At 41.6% G+C, this 12,729-nt stretch overlaps 1 pseudogene; it reads right to left on the minus strand.

The window, feature by feature from the left end:
• Positions 1–6,342: 6,342 nt before the first annotated feature.
• Positions 6,343–7,588, minus strand: LOC111159021 (annotated as a pseudogene).
• Positions 7,589–12,729: the final 5,141 nt, after the last annotated feature.

The following is a 12,729-nucleotide window of genomic DNA, read 5'->3' on the forward strand; positions in this document are numbered from 1 at the left end:
CTTCTGGAAAAACTGTGGAGACTTAAAAAATATATATGTAATAACACCATTATCATTGCTAACAAAATCAATAGTAATTCTTAATATCATCTAATAATATCTTTTAAAATACTTTTTAAAAATATCTTCTTCCTCTTATCTTTTTAAAGTTCTTGGCTGGGGGGGGGCGCCTGGGTGGCTCAGTGGGTTAAGCCTCTGCCTTCGGCTCAGGTCATGATCTCAGGGTCCTGGGATCGAGCCCCACATCGGGCTCTCTGCTCAGCAGTGAGCCTGCTTCCCCCTCTCTCTGCCTGCCTCTCTGCGTACTTGTGATGTCTTTCTCTGTCAAATAAATAAATAAAATCTTTAAAAAAAAAATAAAGCTTGGAGCCCCTTGGCTGGGGCTCTATACCAAAAGATTAACAAAAGCACATAAAATTAAGTTTTATGTGACATAGGAGCCCTTTATAAAGAAATGAAGACCCGAAGAAACAGTTAAACTTGATTATTTTTATATGTGATTAAATGAAAAGTGGAAAGCTGTGGAAAATTGAGAGGACAGAAGGATATGAGCTAAGTGTAGTAAATTGCGGGAACTTAGCATGGCCTTTTCATTCAAATTCTCAGTATCCCTCCATTTTAAGAGATAAGGATGCTCCTTTCTTCTCGGCATAAGGAGGGCACCTCTCACAGGAGGGTCTCATGACCTGCTTCATGGGAGGTCAGAGAGTGCTTCCAACATCTGCCATTTCTCGATCTTCAGCTTAAAATATCCAGTAAGCCAAGGTGCCATAGTTTGGAGGAGCATGTCCTGAGCCCCATCAGTTATAGAATGTCTTTTTTTTTTTTAAGATTTTGTTTACTTACTTGTCAGAGAGACAGAGCACAAGCAGGGAGAGCAGCACACAGTGGAAGAAGCAGGCTTCCCACCAGGCAGGGAGCCCCATGTGGGACTCAATCCCAGCACCCTGGGATCACAACCTGAGCCGAAGGCAGACGCTTAACCAACTGAGCCACCCAGGCTTCCCCATAGAATGTCTTTTTGTTGATTTCTCTAACTCAGGAGCCAAACAAGATTCATACACTACATTATGTTGATGTCCCTTAAGTCTCAATAAAAATACTTAGTAGTTCCCCTTCTTTGCCATTTGTTGGGAAAACTAGGTCATTTGCCCTAAAATTTCTCATTCTAGAGTCACCTAGTTGGATCCCTATGGTGTCATTAAATATATCCCACTATTGCCCACTTTTCCTATAAACTGGTAGAGGTAGAGGCTCATTTGGACTCCAACTCTAATATTTTTGGCAAGTATACATCATGGGAGGTAAGAGATACTTGGTTTTGCATCACATCAGGAATGACCCGATTTATTAATCAGGTGCCCAATAGCCTTTCACCTAAATTATGATCTATCTAGTTTTGATCTATTACTTCATTAGGGATTGCATCCTGGTGATTTCCTATTTTATCATCCCTTCTGCCTGAATTAGCTTTGATCTATAAAAGAACTTTCTGTCTTTGAGACTTACCTGTAAAATGAGGCAAGGAGATTTTCCTAAATGAACACAAAATTAGAACCTCCGGAGCCTGGCTCCTTTTGTAGGAATCAAGGTTGCAACGCAGAGAGACTATAATGTGTAAATAGTGAAGACAGACCTCATTTTGAATCCCAGTTCAAATCACAACCTCTGAGAGCTCTCATTTCCTCACCTATAAAATGAGGATAATGAAAGTAGTATCTGCCTTCTGAGGTTATAAGATTGAGATACTGTGATTGAGAGCTGGGCACGAAGTAAACACTCAGTGTGTGTTCATATATGATCTCGGGGCTCTGGCCTTTTGGGCTCTTCTCAAGTCTGGGAAAAAGGCTGTTCTTTGCTCCCTCACCCATTCTTCCATCCTTAGGGTTCTAGCCAATTAGTGGACTCTTCCCCCATCCCAACTGTTCATGGGGTTGGTGCCCATACTCTATGCCAAATGGGCTGCTCACAGGCCTAACCTGATCAGCAGATACTGTGGGCACTACGCAACGTTTTTAGTTTTGAATTAGTTGCTAACATTTAGAGAGGATTTCCCATTATGGATTTCCCATTTCTAGCAATGCTGGGCCTGCAGGTCCCCATGGCAACCATCAGCTGGAGTTGGATGGCAGCTGTCTCCCTTTACTGGGCAGCTTGACTTGTTTACATATGGCTTGGCTCTAGCTGGAATGAGAGCACCAGCTGATGTTTCAATTTGGGTCTCGCCTAAAACAAGCCCGAAACAAGACCTTGGGTGCAGATAGTTTATTTGCGAGATGATCCCAGGAAGCAGGAATAAGGCTGCAAGAAGAGTGAGACAGAGAAGGAGGAAAAGCCACTAAATGTATGTGTTACCAAGGTCACTGCTACAGGCAATAAGGACTCAGTCGCCAGGGGGCAAGAGGTGGGGGGCGATGATCTCAAAAGCATATAAATGTCCCAGAAGTATCTGCCTGAATTGGGGTTGCCTACAGGGGAGTTAGTTCCCCTGAATTAACAAGCAGCCTTTGTAGCCAAGTCGGCCTTAGATGTCAGAGGAGAAAATAAAAAGCCACATGGCAGCTCCTGAGGTGGGCTTCTGCCAGCACAAGGTGAGTCTGACCTTGTAGAAACTGTCCACTACCAGCAAGGTAGGTGAGGGTCTGTGACAGAGCATCAGAGGTTCCACTATGGGCTCTGAGCAAGCCAGTAGGGCCTATAGGAGGTAAGTGTAGCAGGGGCAATGGCCTTGAAGACAAAGTTCAGTTCTCCCTCAGAGGGAAGGAGTTTTGTGACCTGCGTGTTTCCCTCCCTTTGTCTCTTGGAAGGTATTTCAGTCCACTTGTAGAGGACTGAAGCAGGGCCAATCAGAGGCCTCTGGAAATGGCCGAGGTGATTGAAGCCACAGTTTACCCTACTCTCCAGAGGGCCTTTTTCTGGGGAGATACACTGGAGAAGCTGGGGCAGGCCAGTTAGCTGTCCTCATACATGCCGCAGCTTACCTCTACCTATCTGCTTCAGAGACAACCTGGAGCGTAAGTATCTGCCATCCCTCTTAAGGCACCCAGAAATCAATACAGTTATGAAAGGTGATTTAAAAAGGTAAAGACCAAACCTGACCACAATGTATTATCCACTCTCTCTTCTCAGAGGACCTCCTACTTCAAGATTAAGCCTCTACTCAGCCTGTCTGCGCTTTTCCAACTCTCAGGTCAAGCTGATCTCCCACCAGTCTACACGGGGCCCAAGTCTTTCTCTGGCATTTCCAAGCCTGCTTCCCAGAATTTGCAGCTGTGGTGACTTACTTCTGTCATTATCACATTCTCCTGAGATGAGGATATGGCAGCTAAAACAGAGAGCAGATAATTTGAGGTCAGGTTTATTCCACAAGATGTGAAGCTGTTTTTCCACTTCCTCGTAAGGCTTTTTGACAGCGAGTCTGACTTTTGGGGACCCCATGTAACAATATGGCTAGGGAGGAAAGAATGTTCAGGGCTATTTCATATGCTCTTGAACCTCTGTAATAAATTTCCATTACTAAAGGTGATCCTGAGTATATTTCTTAAGCTGGGTACATAGTATCTTCATTTTGTTGTTACTCTACCTCACACGTAATATGGTTTTGATTCCATACTAATTAAAGGAATTTGGGGAGCTTGGGGGCTCAGTTGGTTAAGCAACTTCCTCTGGCTCAGGTTATGATCCAGGAGTCACAGGATCGAGTCCTGCATCGGGCTCCCTGCTCAGCAGGGAATCTGCTTCTCCATTTGACCCTCCTCCCTATCATGCTCTCTCTCTCTCTCAAATAAATAAATAAAGTCTTTAAAAAATATATAAGCAATTTTAGGAAGTTAATTAATCTGTTACCTCTTTTCCCAATGAAAATCCTACAGATTCCTACGGAATCTCGATGTTCTGTTCCTTCACTGGGATCTTTCTTTCCTTCCTAAATCTTTTTAGTAAGAGTCTAGGGTCCAAAGGGAGGTTGTTTTCATTTCTGTTTATGATAAACTCATTCATTCAAAAAATACTTACTGATCCACTAGTATGTGCTGAAGGTACTACAGTGAGGAAGTCAGACAATGCCACTGCTCTCATGGTAACTTTATTCTTATATAAAGAAGACAACACAGTATAAATAACCTGTATTTATGGGGGAGTCAAGCAATAAAATAGAAACAATCAAGGAAAGCTTCACATGCTAATAAGTGCTGTACGGAGAATTACAACAGGATCACGTGCTGGGGAGTGTCTGGGTGGCTACTTTCAAATTACGGAATCAAGAATGACCTGAGGAGGTAAAATGGCAGCTGAGAGTTGAATAACAAGGAACCTGATATGTGACGGTCAAGGGAACTAGCAGTGCAGGCAGAAACAAGAACTATGCAAAGACTTTTCATTCCAAAGCGTTCTCTCTCTCTCTCTCTCCCATCCATTTATAGAGCAGTATTTGCCTATGTGATCATCAACTCAATTATAACATGAGTTCTCATTTGACCGGGCCTTGTGCTGGGCTCTACAGTGAGGAAAATAGAGAAGGGCACTGGGACTTGCTTTTAGGGAGCTCCTAATAAACCTGGCAAGTCAAAAGAGACCCACACCCAGCCACAAACCAGGGCACTATGTATGACCCAAGATGCTGAGAAACAGTCCAGATATTGAAGCTGCAGGGATTCCAAGTGTAAGTTATCAAGTGCTTTTTTTTTTTTAATGTGAAAGTTGCATTTTTAAAAAAAGATTTCATTTATTTATTTGACAGAGATCACAAGTAGGCAGAGAGGCAGGTAGGGTGGGGGCGGGGAGCAGGCTCCCCGCTGAGCAGAGCGCCTGATGCAGGGCTCAATCCCAGGACCCTGGGATCATGACCCGAGCTGAAGGCAGAGGCTTTAACCCACTGAGCCACCCAGGTGCCCCTCTCAAGTGCTTCTTATATATAGTTGGAAAAGTCTATGCTGAAAAGCATAGACTGAGCACTCTTGTCTGCTAACAAAAAATTGCCAGTTGCTGCAGTTTTCAGCATTCCACACTCATTCCTTAAAGTTTATTCCTTTAATTGTGCTGCATCTGACTCCCAAAAGTTCATATCCATATCTCTATGCTGAGGACTTTTTTCTAAAACTGGAAGTCTGCCTTGCCCAGGCATAGCAGATCAGAAGAACCTGGGGATTACAGTGCTGGGAACAGCTCTCAACTAATGACTCAGTAGATGGGAGTATTAACATCCCAGCTCCCTCACCCATCCATAGAGACAATTCCAAGATGTTTCTTCTTCTGTACTGGTTGCCAGAGTTCCCCCATCAGGGTTAAGGTCTAATCATCACTATGGTAGCTGGCTTAATAGCACACATTTTACTGCCTATCTTCCTTGTTCAATTCTCCACCCTCCAGATGCGAGTTTCTTAGGGCCGTGTCTCAAATAAGCAACCTGCACTCAAACCATTGTCTGAGAGTCTTCTTCTGAGAAAAACAACCAAGATACCAGTTGTTTAATGCCATATCCTTGGTGGGATGGACTGGCTGAGCAAATGTAACCCCACAGCAGATGAAAAATTTTTACCAAAACCCAATCTACTTGCAAAAACGGGTGTCTAGAAAAGGCATCAGAGCCAAGGACAATTTAGAGTTTGAAATGAGAGAACAAGTTGATCAACACAGAGTAAGGAATCTGTCTGACAAGAAATGCTTATTGTAGTGAGTTTTTCATATGAATTTGATGGCATCCAAGCTCCCCACTAACAAGGATGAAGCCTTAGACATTTGTGAAAACACAGTCATGCTTTTTTTTTTTTTTAAGATTTTTATTTATTTATTTGACAGAGATCACAAGTAGGCAGAGAGGCAGGCAGAGAGAGAGAGGAGGAAGCAGGCTCCCCACCAAGCAGAGAGGTCGATGCCAGGACCCTGAGATCATGACCTGAGCCAAAGGCAGAGGCTCAACCCACTGAGCCACCTAGGCACCCCACAGTCATGCTTTAAAGCAAGTTAGTGGCGGGGGGGGGGGGGGAAAGCCACTTGCCTAAAATGCCAAAAGATGGGTGCATTATCCACATTTAAGGTAACTCCTTTTTTCTTTTCTTTTTTTTTTAATTATTTAAGACCTTTATTAATGGGTGCTTGCTGTTTGTTGACTTTTTTTTTTTTTTTTAAATCAAGTTGTAAACTTCGATTGCAAATTAAAAATGAGGTTCTTAAAAATCTCAACTTGACCAGATATGAAAAAATATAAAAACCTTCAAAGCTGTATTGAGAAAAATCAGGCTTTTAAAAAAAACAAAACAAAAAACAAAACAAAACACCTCTGTCATTACCAAAAAGAAACATATTTAGGCTAAAATAATAAAAACCCCATGCCACATATAGTTCTTCTTATCTGGTCAATAGGCAAAAAGCAAGCATTTAAGGTCTTCAGCTCCAATCTTCTGTTCATTTCTTATTGTTGGAATTTCATCTTCATTTCTTCGTGCTGGGTGACTAAACTGAAAAATGACGGTAGAAATGGTAAGCTGGCGTTTACTCAGCCTTGGGAGCGGACGAATTCTCAGCTGGCGGATTGGCTGTTCCTGTCTCTTTGCCATCTTGTGGTTTAGGGTTATGTGGACGTCTGCCTCCGTAATTGAAGTTGTGGTGATGGGAGCGTGGAGGTGGCTGGGGACCTTGGGTCTCATCTCCTTGGTTTTCCTTATCTTCCTCATTGCCATCCTTTCTAGGCTGTCTTTAGTGAGGAGGCCCCCTGCGGAATTGTGGTCTATAACCCCGATACATATTGTCTGGCTGGTCTACCTTGTTCTCCTCCACGCTGGTTGTCAGCACCTTCCACCACTTCTCCCTGCACAGGACTGCTGGAATGCAGCAGTCGAAGCCCATAGGGTCTCCCCACGTAGAAGGTGCTGTCGCCTGTAGAGCCAGCGCTGTTGGGCCTGGCCTTTGGGAGCACTTTCTGATCCTCCCTCTTTTCCGAATTCTCACTATTCTGGGAATTGCCGGGAATTGCGTGGAGGACCCCTGGGACATGGATACCGTCTGTAATGGTTCAGGTCTGCTGCGTGTTTACTGCCTTGCGCAGGAACTCCACCAGGGCTTGTCACAGCTGCTGCCTCCACACCCTTTTCTCCTTCAACAACATCAAACTCCACACTCTCTTCATCTTCCTCGCATAGGTGCTTCCCAGAGTTATTCTTCTTTATGGCAATCTGGTGTACAAATACGTCTTCCTGGGTGACATTCCTGTTGACGAAACCATATCCGTTTCTTAGACTGAATCATTTTACTGTTCCCCAAACTTTCGCTGCAACGACCTTCCTGTCCCCGACAGCAGGTGCCGCGGATGGGAGGCCACCCGTGTTGCGGGGCTTGGTGCAGGCAGCGCTGGGGTGGGGGGCGGCGGCCGCGGCTCTTTCTCCACCCTGCTGCTCATGGCGGTGGGGATGGTGGCTGTGGCCGGCTGCAGCTCTCCCCCAGGGTGTGATGGTAACTAGGCCGGTGGTGGCAGTAGGGTTACTTAGAGCTCTGGGGGGGGTCCGCTCTCCGCTCCCGATCCAACTCGACTTCTTAGACTTAGTAGTTGGCAGTCACTGCCCAAAGGGCCATCTCTGTGCTGCCATACTCCCATGCTTCTCCTGGTTACTAGCCCCACCCCAAGCTGATCAGCTTTGGTATCTGCCCACTATTGTGGCTGTCAAGACGAATAGGCATATGAACCCCCTCATGTCAATCAAATCTCTTGCTGGGATTTTTCTCACTGGTGCTAGCAGGAAATGTGCTTTCCCCTCAGACTTCCCCAGGTATAAGGATGTGTGCTTGGAGCCGCTGTGGCCTTGTCTCCCGACCCTCATGGAGAAAGCCCATCTGCTCTTGACTAATAGCATGAGACTTACTCTGTCAAAACACATTTTCTGCAAAATGAAATGGTCTACTCCTTGTTTTCCACAAAAAAATCTAGGATTTAAGAAAAATGTTGTCAAATTTTCAATACAGATTTTTATCAAATTCTGGTAATATTTGTTGTTGTGTTATAGGTCCTAAGATAACCCCAGGTTTGATGATTGGCTAGGAGGACTCATAGGATTCAGAATGTAACTGTACTCACAGCTATGATTTATTATACCAAAAGAACACAAAGCAAACTACCAAAGAGAAAAGGCATATGGGGTAAAGCCCAGAGGAAAACAGGTTCAAGCTTCCCTTTCCCAATGGAGTCACACAGGATGAGCTTAATTCCTCCAGGGATGAATCATAACAACACATGAGAAATGTCTACCAGGGAAGTTCATTAGAGACTCAGTGCCCAAAGTTTTCACTGGAGGATGGTCACATATGTACACATCCTCTACCTAGTACATACAAAATTTCCAGATTCCCAGAAGGAAAGCAGGTGTTCACCATAAACCATATTGTTTGCTCAAATAGTTTAGGCAGAGCGAAGCACTCAAATCACTTACCTCAAGTTTTCTATAAGTGTAGGAAAATGACTATCATACAGATTCCCAGATTCCATCCAGAGAGCAACCTTTTAAGCAGGTTTTTCCAAAGATAGCAGTCTTGGACCTATTCTTTTCTGCACAATTTACCATTTAAGATACAGGATATCCTTTTATAATGGTGTAAGCAAATAAGACAAAATTACATATGTATCTTCTCATTGGATTCCTTTTCTCTCCTTTTGTTTTTTTTTTTTTTTCTAACCCTAAGAACATACAACGTAAAAGTCAATTTGGTAGAGATCCCTGCTTGAGGCTAAACTGTGGGACAATTGAGATAATCGTATGTCTTTTCTTTAATCTGTTAATATGGTGAATTATAGGAATAGATTCTCTGATGTTGAACCATCTTTGTATTCCTGAGTTAAAGCCAACCTAGGTCATGAACATTTGGGGGTTTAAATGCTGTTAAACTCCATTTCCTAATATTTTGTTTGGATTTTTAAATCCATGTATATAATGAGATTGGTCTATAACTTTCTTGCCCTATCTTTGTTTGGTATCCATATCACAAGGTAAGTTAGGAAGCTGTCTTTTTCCGTTTTCTAAAATATTTTAAATGAGAAAAGATTATTGATACTTATGGGTCTGGTAAAATGGGCCCATGAAACAATGTGGAATCTGTGTTTTTGGAAAGGAAGACTGTTTATTCTTACTGATTTTTTTTTCTTACTGATTTTATTATGAGTAATTCCAAAGAAATATAAGAGTAGAGAACATATCTCAAAAATCCCCATATACCTCTCACCTAGACACAATAATTGTCAAGATTTTGCCACATTTGTTTCACTCATTATATAAAAAAAACTAAGAACATTTTCCTGCATAACCAAAATTTCATTATCTTTATCTTCATTATTAGGTACCTAACAAAATTAAGTATATTTCTTGGATTTCACCTAATATCTAGATCATTATCAAATTTCCCATTTGGTTATATCAAAATGTCCTTCACAGTTGTTTGGAAGGAGATTAGGGATTACTAATTCAATTTCTTCAAAGGTTGCTAGTTTATTTAGGCCTTCCATTTCTTTGCGTCAATTTTGGTAATTTCTATTTTCTAGAAAATTATGTTTCATCCAAATTTCCCCACTAGCACTCCTGATTATTTTTGCTAGAGCTCTATCCATTGAAGTGCCAATTGCTGGTATCCCACTTTAAAAGGCTTAACACCCAGAATCATTACCTGAAAATTCCTCCTACAAAGGGTTCTCCAAATTAAGCCTGAGTTTGTAAACTGCTTGGATATTATTTTTCTACTACTCTTGATGATGAGGGAGGAGGTATTGAGTCCTTTTGGTGGATGCTAGCCCTAGGCCTGCCTTGTCCCAGTAGTTTCTTCACACCTTAACCACAGACCAAATAGCATACCTTATCCTCAAATCATCTGAAATATAATTTCAACTCACAGGACAGGATAAAAGAATTTTGAGCAAGGAGGGAACTTAGAAAGTATTTCATCCTGCTTATTTTACAGTTGAAGAAATTGAACTCCAGGATCAAAGTGATTTGCCCTACATCATATAATCAGTGGCAGGAAAGAAACTTCAGTGGAGTGTCAAGATAAAAGTGATTTTCAGGAGATTTAAAATATTTTAAATACTCCCCAAATTAAGCATTTCATTCCAGAGCTCTAAAGCCAATTTACATTGAAGCCAGCTGCCCAAAGCACAGTAATCACTTCCCTGGGCAATGCTCCCGTTCTTTTCCTTTCACAAGTCTTTGTATGAAAGTTAGCTTTACCAACCCATTTCATCTATGAGTAGGTATGTACATTTCATCTTTTCCAAACCTATGGTTAGCTGTACAGTGTAAGCAAAATCAGACCCAGGACCACTAGCTTCTCAATTCAGCCTAGGTTACAAAGGTGAAACCAAGGAGACTGTTGCTCTGGTAGATATTGTAGACAGAGAGGTAGAACTGGCAACCTCCGATAAGGATAGCACTTTCATGAAGGTGCAGAAAGTCTCTGCACTTTACAAGATGGCACAGATGCAAAAACAGATTAGAAACTACCTAAGTGACCTTGATTTTTAAATTTACTATAAAGCTACAGTAATCAAAACAGTGTGCCATTTCACTCATTAGGATGGCAATTATTAAAAAAAAAACAAAATAACAAGTGTTGGTGAAGATGTTGAGAAATTGAAATCCTTGTGCAATGCAGATAGAAATGTAAAATAGTTCAGTCACTATGGAAAACAGAATGGCAGTTCCCCATAAAAAACAGAATTAGCTTGGGATGCCTGGGTGGCTCAGTCCTTAAGTGTCTGCCTTTGGCTCAGCAGGGGAGTCCACTTCTCCAACTCTCTCTCCTTCTGCCCCTCTGCTGTCTCTCCCTCTCACTCTCTCAAATAAATAAATAAAATCTTAAAAAAAATTTTTTTTTTAAGATTTTATCTATTTGACAGAGAGATAGAGAGCACAAGTAGGCAGAGGGAGAGGGAGAAGCAGGCTCTCCACTGAGCAGGGAGCCTGATGCTGGGCTCAATCTCAGGATCCTGGGATCATGACCTGAGCTGAAGGCAGATGCTTAACCAACTGAGCCACCCGGGTGCCCTAAAAAAAAAAAAAAAAAAAAAATTTAAAACAGCTTATGACCCACCAATTCTACTTCTGGGTATATGCCCAAAGGAATTGAAAGCAGGATCTCAAAGAGATATTTACACACTCATCTTCACAGCAGCATTGTTCACAATAGCCAAATGATGGAAGCAACCCAAGTGTACATCTGCTGATGAATGGATAAAGAAATTATGGTATATTCATACAACGGAGTATTGTGTAGCCTTAAAAAAAGGAAATCCTCCAATATGTGAGAACATCCGATGAAACTTGGGAATATTATGCTAAGTGAAACAAGTTAGACACCAAAGGACACATATTGTACAATTCCATTTAATATGTGGTAACTAAAACAGTCAAACTGTTAGTTAGAAGCAAAGAGTAAAAGAGTGGTTGCCAGGGGATGGGAAGAGAGGGAAAGTAGTTCCTATCAACGGTTATAAAATTTCTCCCATGCAAAATGAATTCTAGAAATCTGCTTTACAACATTGGGCTATTGATAAAAATACCATATTGTACACCTGAAAATCTGTTAAGGTGGGGGGAGCTGGGTGGCTCTGTGGGTTGGGATCCAGCTGTGAGCCCAGTGCCAGGCTCCCTACTCAGTGAGGAGTCTGCTTGTCCCTTTCCCTCTGCTCTTCCTGCTACTCACTCAAGCACTCTCAAATAAATAAATAAAATCTTAAAATCTGTTAAGAGGGTAGATCTCATATAAAGTGTTCTTACCATAATAAATTAAAAAAAAAAAAGGAGAGTGGTTGTCTGAGGCTGGGTAGAGAGAATGCAGTTATTGTTTAATGGATACAGAGTTTCAGTTTTCCAAAGTGAAAAAAGTTCTGTGGCTAGATGGTGGTGTTAATTGCACAACAATGTCAATGTACTGACTCTGAACCCTACACTTAAAGAGTTAAATGATAATTTTGTTAGTGTGTATTTTACAGTTTTTTTTAAAAGATTTTATTTATTTATTTGACAAACGGAGATCACAAGTAGGCAGAGAGGCAGGCAGAGAGAGAGAAGGAAGCAGGCTCCCTGCTGAGCAGAGAGCCCGATGCGGGCTCGATCCCAGGACTCTGGGATCATGACCTGAGCCGAAGGCAGAGGCTTTAACCCACTGAGCCACCCAGGCGCCCTGTATTTTACAGTTTTAAGAAAATAACTTAAAAACAAACAAACAAAAAAAACAACAGTTTGGCCCTAACATAAAGATACATAGAACAGTTAACAAAATAGAGTCCAGAAACAGCAACACACAAAGCCAAGGTAATTCAACAAACAAAAGGCAGGGTTCTTTTTCTCTTTCTTTCTTTCTTTCTTTTTTCTTTTCTTTTTTCTTTTTTTTTTTTTTTTTTTTTTTTTTTTTTTTTTTTTTTTTTTTTTTTTTTTTTTTTTTTTTTTGCTTTTTTTGTTTTTTTTTTTTTTTAAACAAATGGTGGCGGAACTCCTCTGTTTTCAAACTGAGAACAAAAACAAACAAAAAAACGAATCGCAACCTCTACCTGACACCCCAATGAAAAATTCCAATAGATTCTAGACTTACACGTAAAAGTTCTAGAGGAAAACACAGGAGAAAATTTTCCAGGAGTTTGGAGTAAGCAGAGATTTCTTAGCACAGAAAAAGCAAACCACACGAAAAACTGATCGATCAACTTCACTAAAATTAACTGCTTTGCACAAACCACCATCAAAATAATGAAACGACCCAGCT

Source organism: Enhydra lutris, unplaced genomic scaffold (genome assembly GCF_002288905.1).
Source record: "Enhydra lutris kenyoni isolate GAN:26980312 unplaced genomic scaffold, ASM228890v2 scaffoldscaffold66, whole genome shotgun sequence".
In the NCBI taxonomy this organism is placed as follows: domain Eukaryota; kingdom Metazoa; phylum Chordata; class Mammalia; order Carnivora; family Mustelidae; genus Enhydra; species Enhydra lutris.